This window comes from Lepisosteus platostomus, chromosome 5, assembly GCF_059453375.1.
Source record: "Lepisosteus platostomus isolate fLepPlt1 chromosome 5, fLepPlt1.hap1, whole genome shotgun sequence".
NCBI classification, from domain to species: Eukaryota; Metazoa; Chordata; class Actinopteri; order Semionotiformes; family Lepisosteidae; genus Lepisosteus; species Lepisosteus platostomus.
In genome coordinates, this window is record NC_142615.1 from 68,574,537 (window position 1) to 68,598,162 (window position 23,626).

At 50.1% G+C, this 23,626-nt stretch overlaps 3 protein-coding genes and 1 pseudogene across 6 annotated transcripts in view; 3 read left to right on the forward strand and 1 right to left on the reverse strand.

Moving 5' to 3' along the window:
- Window positions 1–23,626, reverse strand: part of LOC148671873 (uncharacterized) — a 641,462-nt gene that overhangs the window by 521,470 nt on the left and 96,366 nt on the right. The gene's annotated exons all lie outside the window — the stretch shown is intronic.
- The window catches only part of LOC148671881 (GTPase IMAP family member 8-like), a 423,522-nt gene that overhangs the window by 323,356 nt on the left and 76,540 nt on the right, over window positions 1–23,626 (forward strand).
- The window catches only part of LOC148671901 (uncharacterized), a 122,966-nt gene that overhangs the window by 62,791 nt on the left and 36,549 nt on the right, over window positions 1–23,626 (forward strand). The window lies entirely within an intron of this gene.
- Window positions 12,235–16,337, forward strand: LOC148671909 (uncharacterized; annotated as a pseudogene).

Sequence of the window (23,626 nt, forward strand, 5' to 3'; positions counted from 1 at the left end):
GTGGATCATCCTGGATCAGAAGGGACAGTCAGTGAATCCGAGAGGACTCTCTTCCTGTTATGAACTCATGACTCGCACTGATACTCCTACATCCTCTCCATCTTCGGGAAGGACATCGCCGAGAACATCCTCGTCCGCGTCACGTTTGTGGACGGGAAGGACATCCTTGTCCTGGGCGACATCGAAGCCGCGGGCCTGCCCTGCCGCAAGAACCGGAAGGGCAAAGCGACGCACCTCGACTTTAACAAACACATTTAAACCAACATAACTACAATTTCACTCAAAATGTCAGAAGCCAACTGAAATTAAAGTAGCCTTCGAGATCAGTTCAGTGAGCTCAATAATAAACTTTCACACCAACAGACCCACAATTTCACCACAAACACATGGAGCTTGTGTCTGTGAAGGTGAAGTGTGAGACGATTCTGTCATCAGGAGGGAGGGCCACAGCAGTACAGCAGAGAGAGCCATCACTGTTACCCACATACTCTCACACCGGTCCCATGTAGAACTGCTGTATTAAACTGTCTGGTGAAGAGACGCGTCTGAGACTTCTCACGATCAGGACAGGTCACGGTAAACATGCAGAAAGTGATGGTGAATTCTCGTTTCGCCTGTGTCTTATTTACTCGTTGTCAAACATACCAGTCTGTGTTATTGTGCGTTTTGAAAAGTGGTTGTCGATTTCTTTAAATGTTTCATACAAAAATGCTATCTGGAGAGTCACTACTTAAATAGATGTTCCCATTGACTGAGGATGATTTCCCTCACGGGATCAATAAAGTATCTATCTATGTGTACAGTCATCCATCAGGACTGGTACATTTAAACATGATGGGTGAGAGGGCCACCTACAGGTGAAAGGCCACATCACAGCAGCAGTATGTGAACAATAAGACACTTTTACACCCAAAAACCACCATTTCACCACAACCCCACGAGCACAATGAGAAAAAGACACTTTTACACAATTTCACCACAACCCCCCCCAAGCTCAATGATAAAGACACTTTTACACAATTTCACCACAAACCCCCTGAGCTCAATGATAAAAACACACTTTTACACAATTTCACCTCAAACCCCCCGAGCTCAATGATAAAAACACTTTTACACAATGTTACCTCAATGATAAACAGACGCTTTTACACAATTTCACCACAAACCCCCCGAGAACAATGATAAAAAAACTTTTACACAATTTTACTGGCCAGCAGTCGGGACACTGGGATCCACACCCCTACTCTCACACACAGAGTCCAGGATCTGTATCGGCTTCAACAACAAGGCTGGGCAGCTTGTTCCCCACCCCTACCCCTCTCTGTGTACAGACCCCCTCTTAACTGCAGATGCCTGAGCGCTGATTGACCCCGACCTCCACCCCTCCCCCTTGACTGAGCCGCCCCCCCAGAGCCCGTGACTGTCTGGGGACGAGTACAGTTTCAGGACAATCTCCTCTCTTCCACCGGCTCCTCCAACGCAGACTCTCAGTCGGCTCTTCTGCAGCGTCAATCCCTCCCCAGAACAAACACAAACCACACCGCTGCTTCTCCGTCTTTATTCATCTGTTCACAGAACATACAGCGACCGGGGGCTCCCTCCCTCACGAGGAACCCCAGGCCACGGCCAGGCGGAGAAAGGAGAGCGATCCGGTGGGGTCTGGGGATTTCGGACCAAGGGGCAGTCTGTCTTAGTCCTCTGGGCCTTACTGTGGCGAAATACTCCCTCCTGTCCTGCTTTTAAGGTCGAATTTCCTTTTTTATTTCAATACATTCGCTTTTTTTTTTAAGCATTTTTTGGGGGGGCATCTCTGCTGTTGAAATAAAGACTTAGGAAACACAAACAAAGACCTCAATCGGCTTCAGAGGAGAAACCGCCCCCCCTCCCCTCACTCACGATGAACGCAAGAAGGTTAAAAATGAAGACGACCCGCGACCTCACAGGCGTGTCCGTGGGAGTCTGCTTGAGCGACGCAGAAACACGTCCACGCCTGGGGCTCGCCTGTCATTCCCACACAAGAGAGCAACAGGAATCGGAAGTCCAGGTCTCCGTCTCTCGCCGAGGAGCGTGGGTGGTGTTGTTTTTGTGGGGGTGGGAGAAGGGAGTGAAACACGCGTCGCACCCCGCCCACCCCACGATCATTTCACTCGCTGTCATCGACCGATCGATTAGGGAGAACCGTTCCAGTTCCTCACGGTGAAGGAAGAGTAGCACCACCTCCGCTCTCACTGAAATACTCTCCATGAATAAGACGCACGAGTCTCTCCGTCAATAAGATAGATAAATAAATAAGCCACGCAGGAAATCAATCAATAAACAAACAGAGCGATAAGGCGCCACGGGCGTCTCCGCCCAAGAGTCCCGGACTCCCCTCTCCGGGCGGCAGCGGTCCGGGTCCGAGCTCGGGTGCGGCTGGCCGGTATGGGTATCGGTATCGGGCCGGACTCGAGGGCCTCTCCCGTCACGGTTGGACTCCACCCAGAAGGGGGGCGGGGGGGGGTTACAGGTCACAGGTCACAGGTCGGAGCTGCTGCTGAGGTACTGAGAGACGCCGACAAGGAGCAGCACCTCCCCGGTCTTCGTCGCCTTGGCCGCTGCCCCCTCTTCCTCCCCCGCCAGCAGCAGGAACAGCGGTTCTGCACCTGGGGGAGAGAGAGGTCAGGGTCAGGGAGTCACGCTCGCTGGGGTTCGGGCTGGATGATATTAATAATAATACACTTCTATAGCTCTTTCCTGGACACTCCACTCAGAGCTCTTTACAGGTCATGGGGATCCCACTACCGCCACCAGTGTGCAGCTCTTTACAGGTCCTGGGGATCCCACTACCGCCACCAGTGTGCAGCCCCACCTGGATGACGCCCCAGTCCTCTCCCCACACACCAGCTCACAGTGGGGAGGAGAGCAGACTGATGAAGCCAATTCATAGATGGGGATTATTAGGAGGCCATGACTGGTAAGGGCCAAAGGGAAATTTGACCAGGACGCTGGTGTAAAACCCCTACTCTTCTCGAGAGACACCCTGGGATTGTTAATGACCACAGAGAGTCAGGACCTCGGTTTGACATCTCATCCACAGGACAGCGCCTGTTTACAGTCCAGTGTCCCCGTCACTATACTGGGGCATCAGGACCCACACAGACCGCAGGGTGAGAGCGCCCCCTGCTGGCCCCACACACACCTCTCCCAGCAGCAGCCTCAGTGTTTTCCCAGCAGTCTCCCCTCCAGGTACTGGCCAGGCTCACCCCTGCTGGGCTCCAGTGGGGCTGCCAGCTGGGAGTTGCAGGGTGATAGGGCTGCTGGCCATTATGAAAGCAACTTACAGAATGAACATCTGGGAATTATTCTTGGGCATCATGCACTGATAACAATAGTACTACTACTACTAACACTAATAATACTAATAATACGACTGCTGCTACTGACAGCGCTAATAATACTACTAATAATAACACTAACAATACTAATACTACTGATAACAATGATAATACCAGTAATAATACTAATACTACTACTAATAGTAATAACACTACTAATAATACTACTAATACCAGTAACAATCTCCTTCACACAAGAACTGCACACACGGTGTACAAATCAGCTGACTGGAGAGTAATTTCCGACGGTGATAAACACAAGGAATAGAACTGACCTTGTTGGTTTCTCTAAAAACACTACAAGTCCTGTCAAAGACAGGATATGCTCCACTAGAATTGTTGTCCCTGACCGGTGAGTAATTTTGTTTGTTGTGCGAAGGACTCAGCAAGAAGAGATGTGTCAATTCAGGTGCAGTTGTTTATCGTGAGGGAAAGCACAGAAAATATGGGCTTTAATGAATTAACAGTGAAAGTGTAGCAGGGGGCCTCGTATGGACTGCGGTTGTGTCTAGTTTTTGTCACTTGCATTTAAAGATTTTGCTTATCTTTTGCAAACAAAATCTAAGCTAAACTTTTACATGAAACATAATGCAGGAGTAGCTGCAGCCTAGGTAGACGTGCCGAAAACCACGTTACGTTGATATTATTTACTTTATTATTTATTATTTCTCATTGAACACTAGCGCCCCTCTATGATCACACACTGAACACAGTACTGTGCCACTGTGATCACACACTGAACACAGTACTGTCCCCACTTAGTTGACACACTGAACACACTACTGTCCCACTGTGATCACACACTGAATACACTACTGTGCCACTGTGATCACACTATGAGCACTGTATTGTCCCATTATGATAACTCACTGAACACGCTACTGTACCACTCTGATCACACACTGAACACTGTACTGTGCCACTGTGATCACACAGTGAACACACTACTGTACCACTGTGATGACTCACTGAACACTAGCGTCCCACACTGAGCACACTACTGTGCCACTCTGATCACACACTGAGCACAGTACTGTCCCACTGTGATCACACACCGAACACACTACTGTCCCACTCTGATCACACACCGAACACAGTACTGTGCCACTGGGATCACACACTAAACACTACTGTCCCACTGTGATTACTCACTGAACACACTACTGTGCCACTTTGATCACACAGTGAACACTACTATACCACTGTGATTACTCACTGAACACACTACTGTGCCACTTTGATCACACAGTGAACACACTACTGTCCTACTGGGATCACACACCGAACACAGTACTGTGCCACTGTGATCACACACTGAACACAGTACTGTCCCATTTAGTTGACACACTGAACACAGTACTGTGCCCCACTGATGACACAGTGAACACTGTACTGTCCCACTGTTATTACACAGTGAACACACTACTGTACCACTCTGATCACACACCGAGCACAGTACTGTACCACTGTGATCACACTCCGAACACACTACTGTGCCACTGTGATCACACACTGAACACAGTCCTGTGCCACTGTGATCACACACTGAACACAGTCCTGTGCCACTGTGATCACACCCCGAACACAGTCCTGTCCCCCTGTGATGACACACCCCAAACACAGTCCTGTCCCCCTGTGATGACACACCCCGAACACAGTCCTGTCCCCCTGTGATGACACACTGAACACCGTCCTGTCCTACTGTAGTTACACACCAAACACACTACTGTGCCACTGGGATCACACACCGAACACAGTACTGTGCCACTCTGATGCACTAAACACAGTACTGTGCCACTGTGATTTCTCACTGAACACTAGCGCCCCACTCTGATCACAGTACTGTCCCACTGTGACAACACGCTAAACACAGTACTGTCCCACTGTGTCTGTATGAACTCTCTCTCAGGTCTCTCCCTCGCTCTCTCTCTCCTCTCTCTCCCTCCTCTCTCTCTCCCCCCTCTCCTCTCAATTCAATTCAAGGTGCTTTATTAGCATGACCGATGGGTACAATCAGTGTTGCCAAAGCAAATAAAAATAATAAAATTAACATGGAACAAAACAAAAAATAGAAGTAACATAAAATCTACAGACATTTACAACAAAGACATATTATAAAATATTGACATATACTGTTGGCGGCTGGTGCATTATTGGGAGACAGACTCACTGTTCCTCAGGCTGTGACAGGAGATCACACACTGGGCTGCCAGATCAACTGAGTTCCCTCCTCCCTCTCCCAGTAGGTTTGGGACCTGTTGTGGTTTTGGCAGGTGTGGGAACTCTGGGATTAGATTTCTGAATTTCGGGAAGAATGTTTCTCTAATCCCAGAGTATCTGTCACAGTGCAGTAGGAAGTGCACCTCTGTCTCTATTTCTCCCCACTGGCAGTGGGAGCACAGCCTGTCCTCTCTGGGCAGCCAGGTCTGCCTGTGTCACCCAGTTTCTATGGCCAGGTTGTGGTCACTGAGCCTGTACTTCGTCAGGGTCTGTTTCTGTTTATTTTTTATTTTGGTCAAATATTCAGCTAGTGTGTATTGTCTGTTTAGGGTTCTGTAGCATTCCAGTTTACGTTGTGTTTGTGTGTGTGTGTCCCAGTGTGTGAGATATTGCTGTTTGATCTGTGCTGTGATGTGGTTGAGTCTGGGTTGTGGTGTTCTAGCAGTGCTGTCCTGAGGCTGGTTAGTGTCGGTGTGGCTCAGGTCAGTGAGCCTCAGGACCAGCTGGCTCAGGGGGCTCGGCTTTGGGCTCAGCAGGGCTTTGTGGTGGTAGGAATTTTGGTCGCTGTTTTTTAGGTGTAGCCAATACTTTAATATTCTGTATGTTTATCAATAGTGGGTACTGGCCTAATTCGGCCCTGCACCCGTTGTTAGGAGTTTTTCTCTGCACACAGAGGATGTTTCTACAGTTTCTGTGGGCTGTTTGTCCCATTGGGTGTAATCCTGGTCTGGGAGGGGACCCCACACTTCACTACCGTATAGGGCAATGGGTTGGATTACACTTTCAAATATTTGGAGCCAGATTCTTGTTGGTGGGTTGATGTTGAAGAGCCTCCTTCTTTTTGCGTAGAAAGCCCTGAGTGCCTTCTCCCTCAGTGCCTTCACTGCCAGGTCAAAACTCCCGGAAGAGCTGATGGTGAGACCGAGATATGTGTAGCTGGATGTGTGCTCCAATGTGTTGTTGTTCAGTGTGAATTTGTACCTGTTTCTCTCTTTGTTTCTCGCGAGACTGAGACTGAGTGAGTGAGTGGGCGGCGCTTCGGTGGGTTTGATCATGTGGCGGTGTTTTTCACTAGTTTTGTGTTTTTCTGTCTTTTATGGGGAAAAGCGGGGTTTATTTTCTCGTCATGGCCGGTTCTGGAGGCTCTGATCCTCCAGACCTCTCCTTTGAGAAATTAACTCGACGCCATGGTGTGAAAATCTCCCCTGCGGAGTTCTGTCCGCTTGAGAGGTGCGTTCTTGCGGTCGGGGAGGTCGTGGGCTGCAGGAACATCAGGTCCGCTTCCCGCTTGAGTGGAGGGATAGTCATTTTCCTGCAGTCTACCGATTTGGCAAACACCCTGGTGGAGAAGGGAGTCGTCCTGGACGGCACCTTCACCCCGGTACTGCCTCTCGCAGCCCCGGCTCGAAAGATCACCCTCTCCAACGTGCCTCCGTTCATGAGGAACAAGCTGCTGGAGAGGGAGCTGTCCTGGTACGGACAGGTGGTCTCTCCGATCAGGAGGATCCCACTGGGATGAAGCACGTCGTCTCTTTCCGGAGACAAGTTTACGTCATCTTAAAAAACCCCACAGAAGAGATCAATGTGGCCCTTAAATTTCGGATTGACAGCTGTGACTACGTTGTATTCGTGACTTCGGAATCTATGAAGTGCTTCAGGTGCGGGAGCGAGGGGCATGTGGTGAAGAACTGCCCGGAGGTGGAGGAAGAGACGGGCAGGGAGCCTCAGCCCCAGGGCGCACAGGAGGCTAGCCGACAGCGTCAGGCAGCGGGGAGTGGAGCAGCGCAGGGAGGCAGCGGGGAGTCAGAGCCCACGGCCGGGGTGCAGGAGAGGAGATCGCTGGAGGGAGCAGGTGAGCCTGAGCCGGTGGTGTCCCAAGCAGGAGAACAGACAGTAAAGAGTGGACCACCGCAGCCCTCAGAAGAGCAGGGAGCCCCCCACACCGGAGAGCAAGAGATGAGCGCTGGCGGAGCAGGGAGAGAGAGAGTAGGCAGTGACACCGACAGGGGAAAACACGTCTCAAGCGCCAGCGAAAACTGTAGACACGGTGTGGGGAGGAAATGAATTATCATCTGGAAAAATAGACGATGGTTTTAAGACGCCGCGGAGAAAGCGCACAAAAAAATCTGTGCAGAGTGCGGTGCAGAAGAAGCGCAGCACAGAGAGCTCGGTGGAGGGCGGCTCTGTCGCCGGCCCCGGGGCCGCGAGTGACTCCGACACCGGGAGAGTGAGGACGCGCTGGAGTGTCCTCGCTGCCACCGCCGCCGCCCGGAGCTCCTCGGAGTCCGGGAGCGACGACGAGGGCGGCTTCACCGACTCCTCTCTCACCTCGGGCTCCTCGGCCCGGCAGAGCTGCAGAGGAGGCTACAGTTTCCAGAGCATCAGGGAGTTCTTAGAGAAGACTAAAGGTAAGAGGGGAACTGTGGTCGAGGACTTTTTTCCCGACACTGAGCTCTTTGTCCTCTCCGCGACGCGTCATCTGAAGAGGGGCTCGGGTGCGAATGACTTCAGTGATCAGGAGAGATGGCGCCTGAAGAGCCTTTTAGGTAAGATCAAGGCAGGACCGCGAAACGCACCTCAGCACGAATGAGTCCTGTCCCTCACATCACATTACTATCCGTCTGTGTGCTACATGTCTGTTCGTGTTTTATGTTTTTTATTTTTTTCTTTTCCGCAAACATGGGCGACATTAGGATAGGGAGTTTGAACACCAATTCAAGGAGGGTGCTGGAGGGCTTTGAAGCGAGCTGCGGTGTTGGAGATTATCAAAGAAAAGAGCCTGCAGGTGACTTTCCTGCAGGAGACCCACACCGACAGCTCCAACATCGTCGCCTGGCAGCGGGAGTGGCAGGGGGACATCGTGTACAGTCACGGGTCCCCTGTGAGCGCGGGGGTCGCGGTGCTGTTCTCTGTGGGGTTCAAGCCCCTCTCTATCGCCGTCCAGGAGGTGGTGAAGGGTCGCCTGCTACTCGTGCGAGTAGTTCTCGGGAAGAAAACCTTTGTTTTTATTAACGTTTACTGGACACTCAGAGAACCATTAATACACAATCCATGAATGGACATAGAACCGGGCCGCTCCTTGGACTTTACCAGCAGACTGGTCCACGCCAACATCACACAGCTCCACCACCTGCTAGATGTGGATCAGGGCTGCTGGCGCAGCGTGGAGTGGGCGTGTGACGCGCTGGGACTACACTCGCGGCGGTGTGTAGACAGGTTTCTTAGTCAGCTAGCTGGTGTTGGGGGGAAATGTCTGTTCAGACTAGTCGTAACATCTAGGCACCAGGCCCAGCTGTCCGCGCTCCCTGACACTCCCTGGAGGGCTCATTTGTGTCGGTTCTGGACCCGGCGGTGTCTGACGCCTGTCCCTTCTGCGCTCAGAGGGAGACGGTGTTCCACTGCTACAGCGCCTGCCCCCGCCTGTCGCCCATGTTTGCCGTACTGATCCGGCTCTTCACCAACCTTGGCCTGGCCTTCAACGATGTTATTTTCGTGTTTGGGGTGGGTCGTACAAAAAAACGGAAAACTCAGACCCTCCTCGCCAATTTTCTGCTGGGCCAAGCCAAACTCACCATCTACAAGACTCGGAAAAATAAGATCTCTGGTTCCGGGTCTGTAGACTTGGTGAGGATGTTTGAAGGGTTGGTGAAGAGCAGGATATCGTTAGAATTTTTGTTTGATAAATCTCATAATGACCTCGGAACCCCATGTGTCTGTGTCCCCAGGGGAAGTTTACCACAGCCAGCGATACGTGTGTGTGTGGAGGGGTGACCCCATGTGTCTGTGTCCCCAGGGGAAGTTCACCACGGGCAGCGATGTGTGGGTGTTCAGGGTGACCCTGTGTGTGTGTGTGTGTGTGTGTGTGGGTGTGGGTGTGGGTGGGTGTGGGTGTGGGTGTGGGTGTGGGTGTGTTGGGGGTGACCTCGTGTGTCTGTGTCCCCAGGGGAAGTTCACCACGGCCAGCGATGTGTGGGCGTTCAGGGTGACCCTCTGGGAGATGCTGAGGCTGTGTAAGGAGCAGCCCTACGCCTCCATGACAGATGAGCTGGTGATCAAGAACGCTGGAGAGTTCTTCAGAGACCAAGGCAAGCAGGTAACAGCCACACCTGGCCAGGAGTACCTGTACCTGTCTCTCTCTCCTGTCTCCTGTCCTGCAGGCTGACCTGTCCCTCTCTCTCTCCTGTCCTGCAGACTCACCCCTCTCTCTGCTCTCTCCTGTCCCCAGGTGTACCTGTCCCGGCCGGAGGTGTGTCCTCAGGGCCTGTACGAGCTGATGCTGAGCTGCTGGAGCCGGGAGTCCAGGGAGCGGCCGTCCTTCCCAGCAATCCAGCGCTTCCTGCTGGAGGACGCCATGAACGGCTCGGAGGGTTGAGCCTCTTGTGCGCCCCCTGGTGGCGTTCGAGACAGACAGCCTCTGAGGAAGAGGAAGGACACTAGTCTGGTCAGTATCTCCATGTGATCGATCATTCCTGATCCATTCGCTGTGACTGGCCCAGGTCAGTACACTGTCCAGTCCTGTTAGACCAGGAGGACAGCTGTTCTGGTGGTTCAGGTCCAGTCTAGCTGGTCCATCGGTTCAGGTCCGGTCCTGTTAGACCAGGAGAATAGTTTTGGGGTACCAGCTCCTCGTCTCTGCGCCCCGGTGTACAGGAGAGATGCGACGTGTTTTTTTCCTTCTTCTTCGCCGACTACTAATGTTGTACATAGCGTACGGGACAGATTGTTACACCAATATATGGAGACGTTGGTGCGTTCCCCGTCTGCGGTCCTCGCGCTGCCTCTGGGCGGCGCTGGCGTGTCGAAGGCTCTCGGGTTCGTCTGGTTCTTGTCGTGAATCTTTTTGTAGAAGTAACATGTTCAGATAACTGGGTGTCCTGTTCTGCTTTCTGCATCCCGAGTGATCGACTGCCCCTGCTGCTGACTGGAAGTCATCAGTTAAAGGATATCGGCTTCAACAACAGGGCTGTGCGGCTTGTTCCCCACCCCCGCCCCTCTCTGTGTACAGCAGTGCCTCCGGTATCAGCTTCAACACTGGCTGGGTACAGAGGAGGGAGAGCTGGCGAGGAGCGTGGCTCCGATCCTATCCTTGATCCAATCATGGCTCTAATTCCTTTGGGAATTTATGAAAGCCTTGTTTTCTATCTTCTGCGAGAGCACAATCACAAAGCATGTAAAACTGTACAACTCCATGGTTTAGAAAACGTTTTTACAGAAGCTATCCAGACAGTTTGGGGTCATGCGTTCGTTTGATCCAGCTGGGGATTCTGTATGACCTTGACAGACACATTGATTCCAGGTGAGAGACACACTAAGGTGACCTGTCTCCAGCTGTATGACCCTGACAGACACACTGATTCCAGGTGAGAGAATCACACTGAGGTGACCTGTCTCCAGCTGTATGACCCTGACAGACACACTGATTCCAGGTGAGAGAATCACACTGAGGTGACCTGTCTCCAGCTGTACGACCCTGACAGACACACTGATTCCAGGTGAGAGACTCACACTGAGGTGACCTGTCTCCAGCTGTACGACCCTGACAGACACACTGATTCCAGGTGAGAGACTCACACTGAGGTGACCTGTCTCCAGCTGTACGACCCTGACAGACACACTGATTCCAGGTGAGAGACTCACACTGAGGTGACCTGTCTCCAGCTGTATGACCCTGACAGACACACTGATTCCAGGTGAGAGACTCACTCAGAGAGACTCAGAAACTCCATCTGGCTCCAGTCTGGTGCATTGTCGTCCCCTAGCGTTAACCCACAGTGGACACTCCATCTGGCTCCAGTCTGGTGCAGTGTCGTCCCCTAGCGTTAACCCACAGTGGAAACTCCGACTGGTTCCCATCGCTCTGGCCGGCGTTTGTTTTTCATCCTCGTTGTTTCAGTCGTGACAAAAGGACCAGAAGAACTGGACCCTTGCACTGAAGCCCGATCCCACTGAAACTGCTCCGAGTTCCTCATTCTTATCACTCGCTATTAAATCCTTCTGTTCACCACGTGGAATCAGCAAGCAGTCACTCGTCATCTGTTCCCATGTCTGGCATCTGGCAGCCCAAATCTCCCGTCTGCCCTTCAGGGAATGTGAATCTCAGACGCTCCCATCACACCCTCGATCAGTGATCAGTGATTAAATGCTTGTGAATAACCCAACGGGTCTGTTGAACCAAAATCTCTCACTGGAGGGCTGCATCAGTGGTGGGGCTTCAGCCTCATCCTCGTGGTCAGGATGCCTCGCCTTGCGCTTATATCTCTGTCACATTGATTATGATTTATAATAATGTGATAATGTTGCTTTATTGCCCCTATACAATTTCTTGCATTAGCTTGCTCTCCATGAGACAGATACACAGACAGGGAGAAAAGCTGGGGGTCAGAGTGCAGGGTCAGACATTGGACAGCGCCCCTGGAGCAGTTGGGGTGAAGGGCCTTGCTCAGGGGCCCAATGGAGTAGGATTCCTCTGCTGGCTGTGGGATTTGAACCGGCAACCTTCCAGCCACAGGAACAGATCCTCAGCCACAGAGCCACCGCTCCGCCCCAAAAGAGTACTGACATTCCCTGACCGGGAATCGAACCCGGGCTGCGGCAGTGAGAGCGCCGAATCCTGACCACGAGACCACCAGGGACACTACAGCGACACTTGACCGCGCAGCTGAAAGATCACTCCCTGTAGCGCGACAAGCTTGCAAAGCCCCATGAACACTTCTTCTATTTCTTGTCTCCCCGCAGGAATCACGTTATGGGACGCCGAGATGCTGCAGAAAGACATCGACGTGCGTCCTCAGCCGAACACAGATTTCCATATCATTGCGTCCGACTCCACGGAGGACAAGGCATCGGCTCTGAAGGTGGAGGCCTCCCTGGAGGCGAGCTTCCTCTGTGGGCTGGTCTCGGTGAAGGGCTCGGCCAGTTACCTGAACGACAAGAAGACCTCGAAGAAGCAGTCGCGGGTCACCCTGCAGTACCGCACCACCACGCGCTTCGAGCAGCTCACCATGGACCGCTGAGGAGCCGGAAACGTGCAGCACAGCAACGTCTTCCAGGAGGGGTCGGCCACGCACGTCGTCACGGCGGTGCTGTACGGCGCGCAGGCCTTCTTCGTCTTAGACCGGGAGGTTGCGGCAGAGGAGAAGCAGCAGGACGTCCAGAGCAGTCTGCACGCGGCAATAAAGATGATCCCGTGTGTGTCGATCGAAGGCGAAGCGTCCCTCAGAATGACGGACGAGGAACGCCAGCAGGCGGACAAGTTCAACTGCAATTTCTACGGGGATTTTGCTCTGGAAAAGAATCCGGTGACGTTCCAAGACGCCATCAAGGTCTATTCATCTCTCCCACACCTGCTTGGAAAAGACGGAGAGCACACCGTGCCCATGAAAGTCTGGCTTTACCCACTGACAAAACTGGACTCCCAGGCTGCCACAATCGTCAGGCAAATCAGCATCGGGTTAGTTCGCCGATCCCAGCGTATTTTAGACGAAATGGATGATTATATCGTGCGGTGCCAAGATCTGATGAAAGACGCGATTGCGATCCAGTTTCCAGAGACGAACCAGAAACTCCTGCAGTTTAAAGACCTGTGCGTGGAGTACAAGCTGGTCTTTCAGAGATCTCTGGCCAGGCTGCTGCCGGTCATCCGCGGAGGCAGCGAGGAAGAGGGCCGACTCGTCGACCTCCTGAGCGGGAGAGAGCGCTCCCCCTTCCGAAACGCCCTGCTCGCGCAGTTCCTGGAAGACAAGGAGCGGGAGCTGAACGTGCTGAGATCTTACCTGCAGATCATGAGCGACGTCACCGTGGCCCCCTCCAGCAGTGACCTGGACCAAGTCGTGCTCGATTCGGCGAACGAGTACGTGGTGTGCTTTGCGTTTACATCGCTGAGGCAAAGGGAGCAATACCTAAACATCTTGGAAAGCTATCTGACCTCCTCCGAACGAGGGACGGGTGAAGAGCTAGCTCCTGATCTCGAGCCAGAGGGAAGATGGGGAAAATGGTTCAGGTCGGAGGAAGTCACAGCCCTGACACGGGAGAACATCAGACTATTCCTAGACTTCAAGAGAGAGAACAAAGGCAGACCGAACGTGAAGTTCTGTGTGGCGTCAATCAAGGACGAGGTCCACATCGGATCTTCCGTTTACCTCTTCGAAAGGGGGGCTCTGGCCAGCAAGCACTTCGAGCTGCCTTCCCAGCCGGGGGTACCGGCCGTGCTGACAACTCTGCACGACTCCGTCCAGCTGGCGTTCCGCCCGCCGAAGTACGGCGCCGGCGAGATCGTGAGGTATCGGGTTCTGTACCAGAAGTCGAGTGACTCAGCTTGGAGGGAAGTGGACACCGATGACAACAAGCCAGAGTTCACCGTGTCGGGGCTGGACCTGAACGCTTCGTATCGATTCGGCTGTCGGGCGGTTTGCAAACCTGGAGTCGGCTGTGCCAGCGACGCAACTCCTTCCTGCAAGACGCTTCCTTCAGCCCCCCCCGGAGCTCCTCAGCAGAAATCAACAGGACCAAACTCCATGACGGTCACCTGGGACATGCCCACCTCTGTGGGACAGGGAGTCAGCGTTACTTCCTACGAAGTTGAATACAGAGAGGTCTTCAAGGGGGCAACGGACGAGCAAGACAGCAAAACATGGACGAAGCTCAAAGTCAGAGGGAGGGTGTGCACTCTGGAGAACCTGAGGGAAGGAAGTTCCTACATCGTCCGGGTTTATTCCGACTGTGGCAAAGAAGGCAAGAGTCCACCGAGCCCCGAGACTCCAATAACAATCCCGAAGGACAGCAGAGTCAAGTCAGGGGACGTCAGTCGTGTTAAAGTACAGAGCGACCACTTCCTAAACTTCTCCACTTTGATAGAGCGCGGGCAGCCTTCCTTATACAGGCTGTCGCTGGAACAGGAGCCCACCGACGAGCAGCATTTCCAGCGCTTCGCGTTCGGCAGGAAAGTAGAAGAAGGGAACAATAAGGTCATCATCCTTCTGGGGGCCACGGGGGCAGGGAAGACCACCCTCATCAACGCGATGATCAATTACATCCTGGGCGTGCAGTGGGAGGATCGGTTTCGATTCAAGCTGATCCACGAGGAGACCAACCGCTCGCAGGCGGAGAGTCAGACCTCCATCGTGACGTCCTACGAGCTCCACAACCAGAAGGGATTCGTCGTCCCCTACTCCCTCACGGTCATCGACACCCTGGGACTCTCTCGGGACAAGCTGATCACAGAGCAGGTGAAGCGCTTCTTTACCAGCCCCGGCAGCGTGGACCACATCGACACCGTGTGCTTCGTGGTCCAGGCGTCTCTGGCGCGGCTGACCTCCATCCAGCAGTACGTCTTCGACTCCATCCTCGGGAAGGACATCGCTGAGAACATCCTCGTCCTTGTCACGTTTGTGGACGGGAAGGACATCCCCGTCCTGGGCGCCATCGAAGCTGCGGGCCTGCCCTGCCGCAAGAACCGGAAGGGCAAAGCGACTTACTTCGAATTTAACAACTCCGCCCTTTACACGCAAAACGAGAGGCCTGACACCGATTCCAACGGGGAGGGCTCCGGGAGTGACGACGAGGAAGAGGACGACAACAAGCTGGAGAAAATTGTCTGGACGAACAACGTGAAGCAGCTGAAGAGGTTTTTCCAAACGTTGGAGAAGACAGAGGGGAAGGACTTGGCGCTGACGAAGAAAGTCCTGGAGGAGCGCGAGAGGCTGGAGATGGCGATGGCGAGCCTGCTGCCTCAGATCTCGGCCGGGCTGGCGAAGCTGAGCGAAATGAAGAAGATCAGGGCATGTCTGGAAAACGAGCAGGCCAACATAGAGCAGAACAAGAACTTCGAGACAGAGATCGAGGAGCTGGTCCCGAAACGGAAGAACACCAAGCATCTATCAACAAACTGCAACAACTGTCTGGTTTCGTGCCATTCAGGATGTTTCCTTCCCACGCCAGGAGAAATCAATCTCTGCGCCGTCATGGATGATGCTGGATTCTGTGTGATCTGTCCAGGTAACTGCCACTACTCCGCTCACATTTCCCAGATGACGATGTGGGAGTACGAAGTGGTGAAGGTCATGAAAACAGTCAAAGAACTCAAGGACAACTTTGTGAAGGCTTCCGGCAAGTTCATGTCGACGAAGGAGATGCTCGAGAAAATCGAAATGGACTTCGAGACGATCGAGGACCGGATCATGCAGCTGATCAGGCTGTCCTCCAACTGCCTGGCGCGGCTGGAGGAGATCGCCCTGAAGCCCAACGCTCTGTCCACGGCCGCCTACATCGAGCTGCTCATCCGCAACGAGGAAGAGGAGGCCCGCCTGGGCTTCGAGGATTGCATCGCCAAGCTGCGCAAGATGAAACAGCACGCCGAGATCCTCGCCAAGATCGCCAACAACGAGAAACTGCTGCCGGAGGAGTGCAGGATCGTGAGGGAGAGAAACGAGAGGCTGAGAAAAATCGCTCAAGACGTCAAACTGGCGAGCTCCGTAGTGAGAGCCTGGACTGCAGGACAGTGAACATGTTCCACACCGCCCGAGAACTCCTGCAGGACACTAAACATGTTCCACACCGGCCGAGAACTCTTGCAGGACACTAAACATGTTCCACACCGGCCGAGAACTCCTGCAGGAAACTCCATCTTGCGTTAAATCTCGAGTAAACCAAAACACAGAACAATGTTCGGGTTTTGTAAAATAACTGTTCCTAATAGTTCAACTGAAATAAAATAATAACTTAGTTTTAAAATCTACAAAAATAATTTTAATTCTCTAAATTCAAGGCTTTCCTTTCACCAGACCTCCAGCCAGACTGATGTTGGCCTCTCTCTCAGGCTGTCGAGATAAAGATGCCTTTCAAATCAATCGGCATCCTGCTGCGACAGATGATCTACAGTATGTAACGTCCACAGGGGAAAGTGTGGTTATAGATTATAAAGACCGCAGGACACCTCAGGGTTTGCAGACAACGGTCAGACGAGAGAAGGCGTCTCTGCCTTTCCTGACCACATCTCCTTAGCAGAAGATCTGAACACAGATCAAACGCTTCTAAGGAACAGTTCTCAACACATCAGTGTGAATTTCAAATTGCATTTCAATGTTTTTTGTCTGGCTTCTGTACTTGGTAGATCCATACGCCGGTGAAAAATTAAAAATACCTTTCCTCTGAGTGACCTGTCGTGCTCTATTTCTGGGTGACCTTGGACATCATCCATGTCTAACGAACGGTGTTGACTTCTGACGATTCTTGTGCACTCTCTCTCACCTGTATATAAAAGCACACTTCAGTCACCTGCAGGCGCGAGGCCCTGCTGACGAGAGACGCTCTGGTCCTCAGGTACGGGGCTGTGAAAGAGCGAGAGGCTGGAAGTGGGGCCTGCTCCTCCTCTCTCTCCCCCGTGTGCGCTCACAGGGTCGGTCTCTCTGAACGTGCCGAAGACGGGCGGAACTCAACACCCTTGCCTGGACGATGAGAGGAATAACAGGCAATCAAAACATTTAAGGACACCGACCGACTGACCTTGCCGAGAGTGTTCATGAGGTTTCAGACCGAAGTTCGGGAGGAAGGTGAGAGCCGCCGCTCGCCTGCGCTCGTCAGTCTCACACTCAGCACATCTCACACTCCTTCACCGGAGCAGCTCAATCCTCTCCAGCGCACTCTTTACAGTCCAGCTGCACCACAGAGAGGAGACCCAGGAACGCCTGAGGGGCGACGGAGAGGAATCCACTGTCACACACACTTGATATCTTTCCTTCAGGAGGAGGAAATACAAATATCAGCGAAACAAGCCGGCTAGTCAAAGAAACAGCACATTTAAACCAACAAAACTACAATTTCACTCAAAATGTCAGACGCAATGAAATTAAAGTGGCCTTCGAGATCAGTTCAGTGAGCTCAATAAAAAACTTTTACACCAACAGACCCACAATTTCACCACAAACACATGGAGCTTGTGTCTGTGAAGGTGAAGTGTGAGACGATTCTGTCATCAGGAGGGAGGGCCACAGCAGTACAGCAGAGAGAGCCATCACTGTTACCCACATACTTGTAGCGGCGAGGCTTGATAATAAGGCAGAACTAAGTGTTTCTGAGCTTCCCAAATGAGGCCCCATTTCTCTGTTCATCTCTGTGGTGCAGCCACAGAGAAACCATTCATGCAAGATGTTTTCTTTTGATAAGGACAGCTCCCAAAGGGGGATGCACTTAGCTAAGCCTGGCTATCATGATCAATGGTCATCCATTGGCGCCTATCTGTCTAGGGAGTGCCAGTTGGACATCTGGACTGCATTCCTAAGTGTCAGGAGTAAGCGACTCATATCTCACCTTGCTCAACCAATCAGGGACTGGTAGGGCCGAGTAACCCACGTGGGACTCTGATGCCCATGGAACTTTCAGCCAATCAATGAGCTGAAGTTCCTCCAGGTAAAAACAGGCAACACAGAGAGCCTGTGAGATTCAGATTCAGATTCAGATTCAACAAGATTCTGTGAGAATTCCAGGGCAGGACGGCCCAGGAGCAGAAGGCTCCCAAGGGCAGGACATTCTCGCAGCGCGCCTCCTGACCATCCTGAGACTCAGCCCGGACAACCACGGAACGGCCAGTGTGTCCGAGTGCCAGAACTTTCCTTTGTTCTAAGAGTCTAGAGTTGAGGTTGCCAGAGAGTAACCAGCAGCAGGCCTCGTGAACAGGTCGGAACTGTGGACAGCTGAATTACTATTCAGAACTAGCTCTTCATCAGGAACGAACCGGTCCTCTTCCTGACTTGCTGGGACCCACAGTCATCTTTTCTCCTGTGCACAAACTTTGCTAGTTAAAGCCAATGAGCATCAGCAGCGCACCGTCGCAAGCCGCACAGCACAGCCTGGCACGGAGCCAGAGAGCGCGGATTGGACAGCAACAGCCTGCAACTGTTTCTTTGAGTCCGCAGGAGATCTGAATCCCCAGAGATTGGATGAGTATTCAACTTCAATGCATTAAAGCTCGAGAATTCAATTGTTATCCAAACCAGTTGATATCAATTTAATTCCTAAGAGTTATGTACTTGTTTGAGTATCTAATGTAGAAGTTATAACCAAGTTCGTTTATGAAACGGTCTTAATGAATGATATACTGAACGTATGTCCTCTTGATATGTATAACTCTTTGTAACTGACCGAATATACCTTTTGTATTCTGATAACCCTCTCGATAAGATCTGTTAGGTTTATATGCATATTCTATGTATTAATAAATGTATCCTCGTGTATTAGTACCTGTGTGTGTGCGTTGTTTGAGTTATATCGCATGGTTGGATTCTAAAGCCACCAAAAGAATCAACTTTGTGATTTACTGCTACAATTAATAATTGTCTCAGTAAATGCCCAAACCCTACAGAACTGGTGCCTTCAGAGAGCCACTATGATTACATATTTGGCGTCCCTGAACCGGTTTTCCCTACATACTCTCACACCGGTCCCATGTAGAACTGCTGAATTAAACTGTCTGGTGAAGAGATGCGTCTGAGACTTCTCATGATCAGGACAGGTCACGGTAAACATGCAGAAAGTGATGGTGAATTCTCGTTTCGCCTTTCTCTTATTTACTCGTTGTCAAACATACCAGTCTGTGTTATTGTGCTGTTGTAACAGAAGAAATAAGGTTCTTGATCCCGAGATGAAGTAAAACAGATGAGTTTATTGCATGCAAGGAACAATAAAGCCGAAGTCTTGTTTCCCGCAAGAAACAACAAAACCGAAGTATTGTTCAACGTACTGTTACAAACTTTTGGGTTATATAGTGTTTTCTTCTCCGTTTCTGACGTCACTCGGTCTGATGGTAAAGAGGGGGGTTCATGGTATTTGGCCAGTTTACGATGTTCTGGGCAAATGGTCAGTTTAACATTACACCCAGGGGGGTTCCTAGCTTGCATCTGCAATCCTTATCAGTTAACCCCCTTTCCTGCCATAAACCCCAGCTTGTGACTTAGAAGTCTAAACCCCCTACAGAAAGGATTAAATTCAAACCCCCGTCTTCACATCTTTCTTCAGTGCGTTTTGAAAAGTGGTTGTCGATTTCTTTAAATGTTTCATACAAAAATGCTATTTGGAGAGTAACTAATTAGATATTCCCCTTGACTGAGGATGTGTACAGTCATCCATCAGGACTGGTACATTTAAAAATGACTGGAGAGAGCGCCACCTACAGGCGAAAGGCCACATCACAGCAGCAACGTGTGAACAATAAGACTTTCACACCCAAAAACCACAATATCTCCACAACCCCATAAGCACAATGATAAAGAGACTTTTACACAATTTCACCACATTCCTCCCCGAGCACAATAATAAAAATACAGTTGTATACAATTTCACCACAAACCCCCCAAGCTCAATGATTAAGACACTTTTACACAATTTGACCACAACCCCATCGAGCACAATGATAAAAATACAATTTTACCTCAATGATAGACACTTTCACACAATTTCTCCAAACCCCCCCCGAGCTCAATGATAAAAAGTATTTTACACAATTTTACCTCAATGATAAACAGACACTTTTACACAATTTTACCTCAAACACCCCGAGCACAATAATAAAGACACTTTTACACAATTTTACCTCAATGATAGACACTTTTACACAATTTTACCTCAATGATAGACACTTTTACACAATTTCTCCACAAACCCCCCGAACACAATAATAAAAATACAGTTTTATACAATTTCACCACAAACCCCCCAAGCTCAATTATTAAGACACTTTTACACAATTTGACCACAACCCCATGAAGCACAATGATAAAAATATTATTTTACCTCAATGATAGACACTTTTACACAATTTCACCTCAAAACACCCCGAGCTCAATAATAAAAAGACACTTTTACACAACTTCACCACAAAACCCCCGAGCACAATGACAAAGACACTGTTACACAATTTCACCACAAACCCCTCGAGCATGATGATAAACTTTTACACAATTTTACCTCAAACCCCTCGAGCTCAATGATAAAAAGTATTTTACACAATTTTACCTCGATGATAAACAGACACTTTTACACAATTTCACCTCAAACCCCTCGAGCTCAATGATAAAAAGACACTTTTACACAATTTCACCACAAATCCCTCGAGCACAATGATAAACTTTTACACAATTTCACCACAAACCCCCTGAGCTCATTAATAGACACTTTTGGACGATTTCACCTCAAACACCGTGAGCATAAAGATAAAAAGACACTTTTACACGATTTCACCTCAAAGAGCCCGAGCTCAATAAAAGACACTTTTACACAATTTCACCACAACCCCCCAGAGCACAATGAAAAGACACTTTTACACAATTTCACCACAAACACCCCGAGCACAATGATAAAAAGACACTTTTACACGATTTCACCTCAAACAGCTCGAGCTCAATAAAAGACACTTTTACACAAATTCACCACAAACCCCTGGAGCACAATAATAAACAGACACTTTTACACAATTTCACCTCAAACCCCCCAACCTCAATGATAAAAAGACACTTTTACACAATTTTATCTTCGACACGCACATCACATTCTCTCCACTGCACATATTTCCATACCTCCTACCTCCTCATCCAACTTCTCTGGTTCCCTTCTCTCCAGCTTCTCTCTTCTTGACTCAGCATCCCTCAACAAACTAGTTAGACGCATGAAACCCACCACATCTATTTTAGATCCCATTCCCACCACTTTATTCCAGTCCTGTTCTTCTCTCTGTCCCATTGTCCTCAATATTATACATGAATCCATGAGCACTGGTGTTGTACCAACGGTCCTCAAAACTGCTGCCATTACCCCTGTGCCAAAAAAGCCTAACATGGCTCTCGACAAACTTAATTTTCACCCCATCTCCAACTGACCCTTTCTTCCTAAAAGTCTAGAACGTGCTGTCACACTCCAGTTACATCACCACCGATCATCTAATAGCTTCCGATTCTGGTTCCCTCCCTATACTCCTCCTTCTTGATCTCAGTGCCGCTTCTGACACTGTTGACCATGACATCTTACTTTCTCGTCCTGAGACTGTTTGGAGTTTCTGACACTGCCCTCAAATGGTTCAAATCTTACCTCACCGATCGCTGTCACTTTGTCTCTCTGAATGGGTACAGGTCTGAAATTGGTCTTGTCAAGTCTGGTGTTCCTCAGGGCTCAATATGGAGCCCCTTGCTCTTCAGCATTTACATGTTCCTACTTGGTCAGCTTTTAAGATCACATGGCCTCAGCTTTCATTTTTACGCTGATGATACTCAACTATACATCCATACCAAACCTGACACTGATGTGGCTGTCTCTATTCTAATTGCATCTCTGACGTAAAAAGTTGGATGACTCAAAGCGTCCTTCATCTTAACTGTGACAAGACTGAAGTCATGCTTATTGGCACCCCCCATCAACTTCGTAAAGCCAGTCCTGTAACCCTGTCTGTAGATGGCTCTGTACTTGAGCTTCAATCACAACTGAAAAACCTTGGAGTGATATTCTATTCTGGTTTAACATTCGACCCACATGTGCAGCATATCGTCAAAACATGTTTTTTTCACCTTAGAAATATCGCTAGACTACCCCCTATGCTAGCACTAACTGTGGCTGAAAAGCTGATCAACACATTTGTATTCTCTCAAATTGACTACTGTAATGCTCTACTTGCATGGGGTATCAAAATCTACTCTGAACAAACTGCAGTCTGTCCAAACCTCAGCAGCCAGAATCCTGACCAGGTCTGGTGCAAGTGACCACATCACTCCTATCCTGGAGACCCTGCACTGGCATCCAGTTAAATTCTGTGTGGACTTTAAAATCCTCACACTCACCTGTAAGGCTCTGCATGGCTTGGCACCTCAGTACCTGTCTGAACTATTATCGCCCTACTCTCCACCTCACAACCTTCGCTCTGCTAATTCTGCTCTACTTACTGTCCCCCAAGCCCATCTACACTCTTGGGGTGACAGGGCCTTCTCCTGTTCTGCACCCAAGCTCTGGAACTCTCTCCCCAAGGATATCAGAGAGTCACCTTCTCTAAACTCCTTCAAATGCAGACTCAAACCCTCTTCTTCAGAAAAGCCTTTACTTCACTGGTTCCATTCTTCACCCCTCTGCTCTTAATACCACCATCCAAAGTCTACTCTGTGTATTGTAATTGTGTTTTATCTTGTGTATTCTTCTTATTTATTATTGTCATCCTGTAAAGCGCTTTGAGAAGCCACCTTTAATGCGCTATATAAAATTAAGTTTAACACCCCGAGCTCAAAGATAAAAAGACACTTATACACAATTTCACCTCAAACCCATCACACTTACATCACCAATAACCTCGGTGTTGGTGGAGGGGAGTCCTCGTATCCTGTAAAGCGCGTTGAGTGGAGTGTCCAGAAAGGCGCCATATACAGATTCAGCCACGGAAATCATTACGTCATACCGCGGTACGTGATTGGCCGGCCAAAATGACCGACAGGGGCGCTCGTGGTGCGTTGGTCGGTCGTGGAAAGATTTCATCATTTGATCTCTTAACTGTGCACATTTTAATCCGCTTAGTATTGAATATTTATATGGAATTTTACCACTAAAGGGAAATTTTAGTAGTTGAGCATGAAAGGAATAGGAGCATAACGCATCTGAAGGTCATAAACGATATTAATTTAGGAACATAAACATATTATGTCTCGGTATTTTAAAGAAAAAATACACACCAGTCTTCCATTTCTCCCTGAACATTTTAAGCATCAAAGTCTTACATGTGGTTATTTGGGAAATGTTTTCACGTGCTCCTTGCTCCCTCTGACCATGATACCGGACGTTTCTACAGTAGACAGCGCTCTGTGAGAGAAGTGACAGTTTCAAGCTCGTCTGCGAAGACGCTCGATACCGGAGTAAACAAGCACACTTTTAGAACTGGGTTAATAGAGAGTATAAGATGGAAGCGCTTATCTACAGGAATGAAGGAATGAAAGGACACACAGGAAGGGCTTCAGAAACAGACAAGGCTTTATTCTCGCCCACGTCGGGAGCCATCAGAAGCTGGTTACAATAAC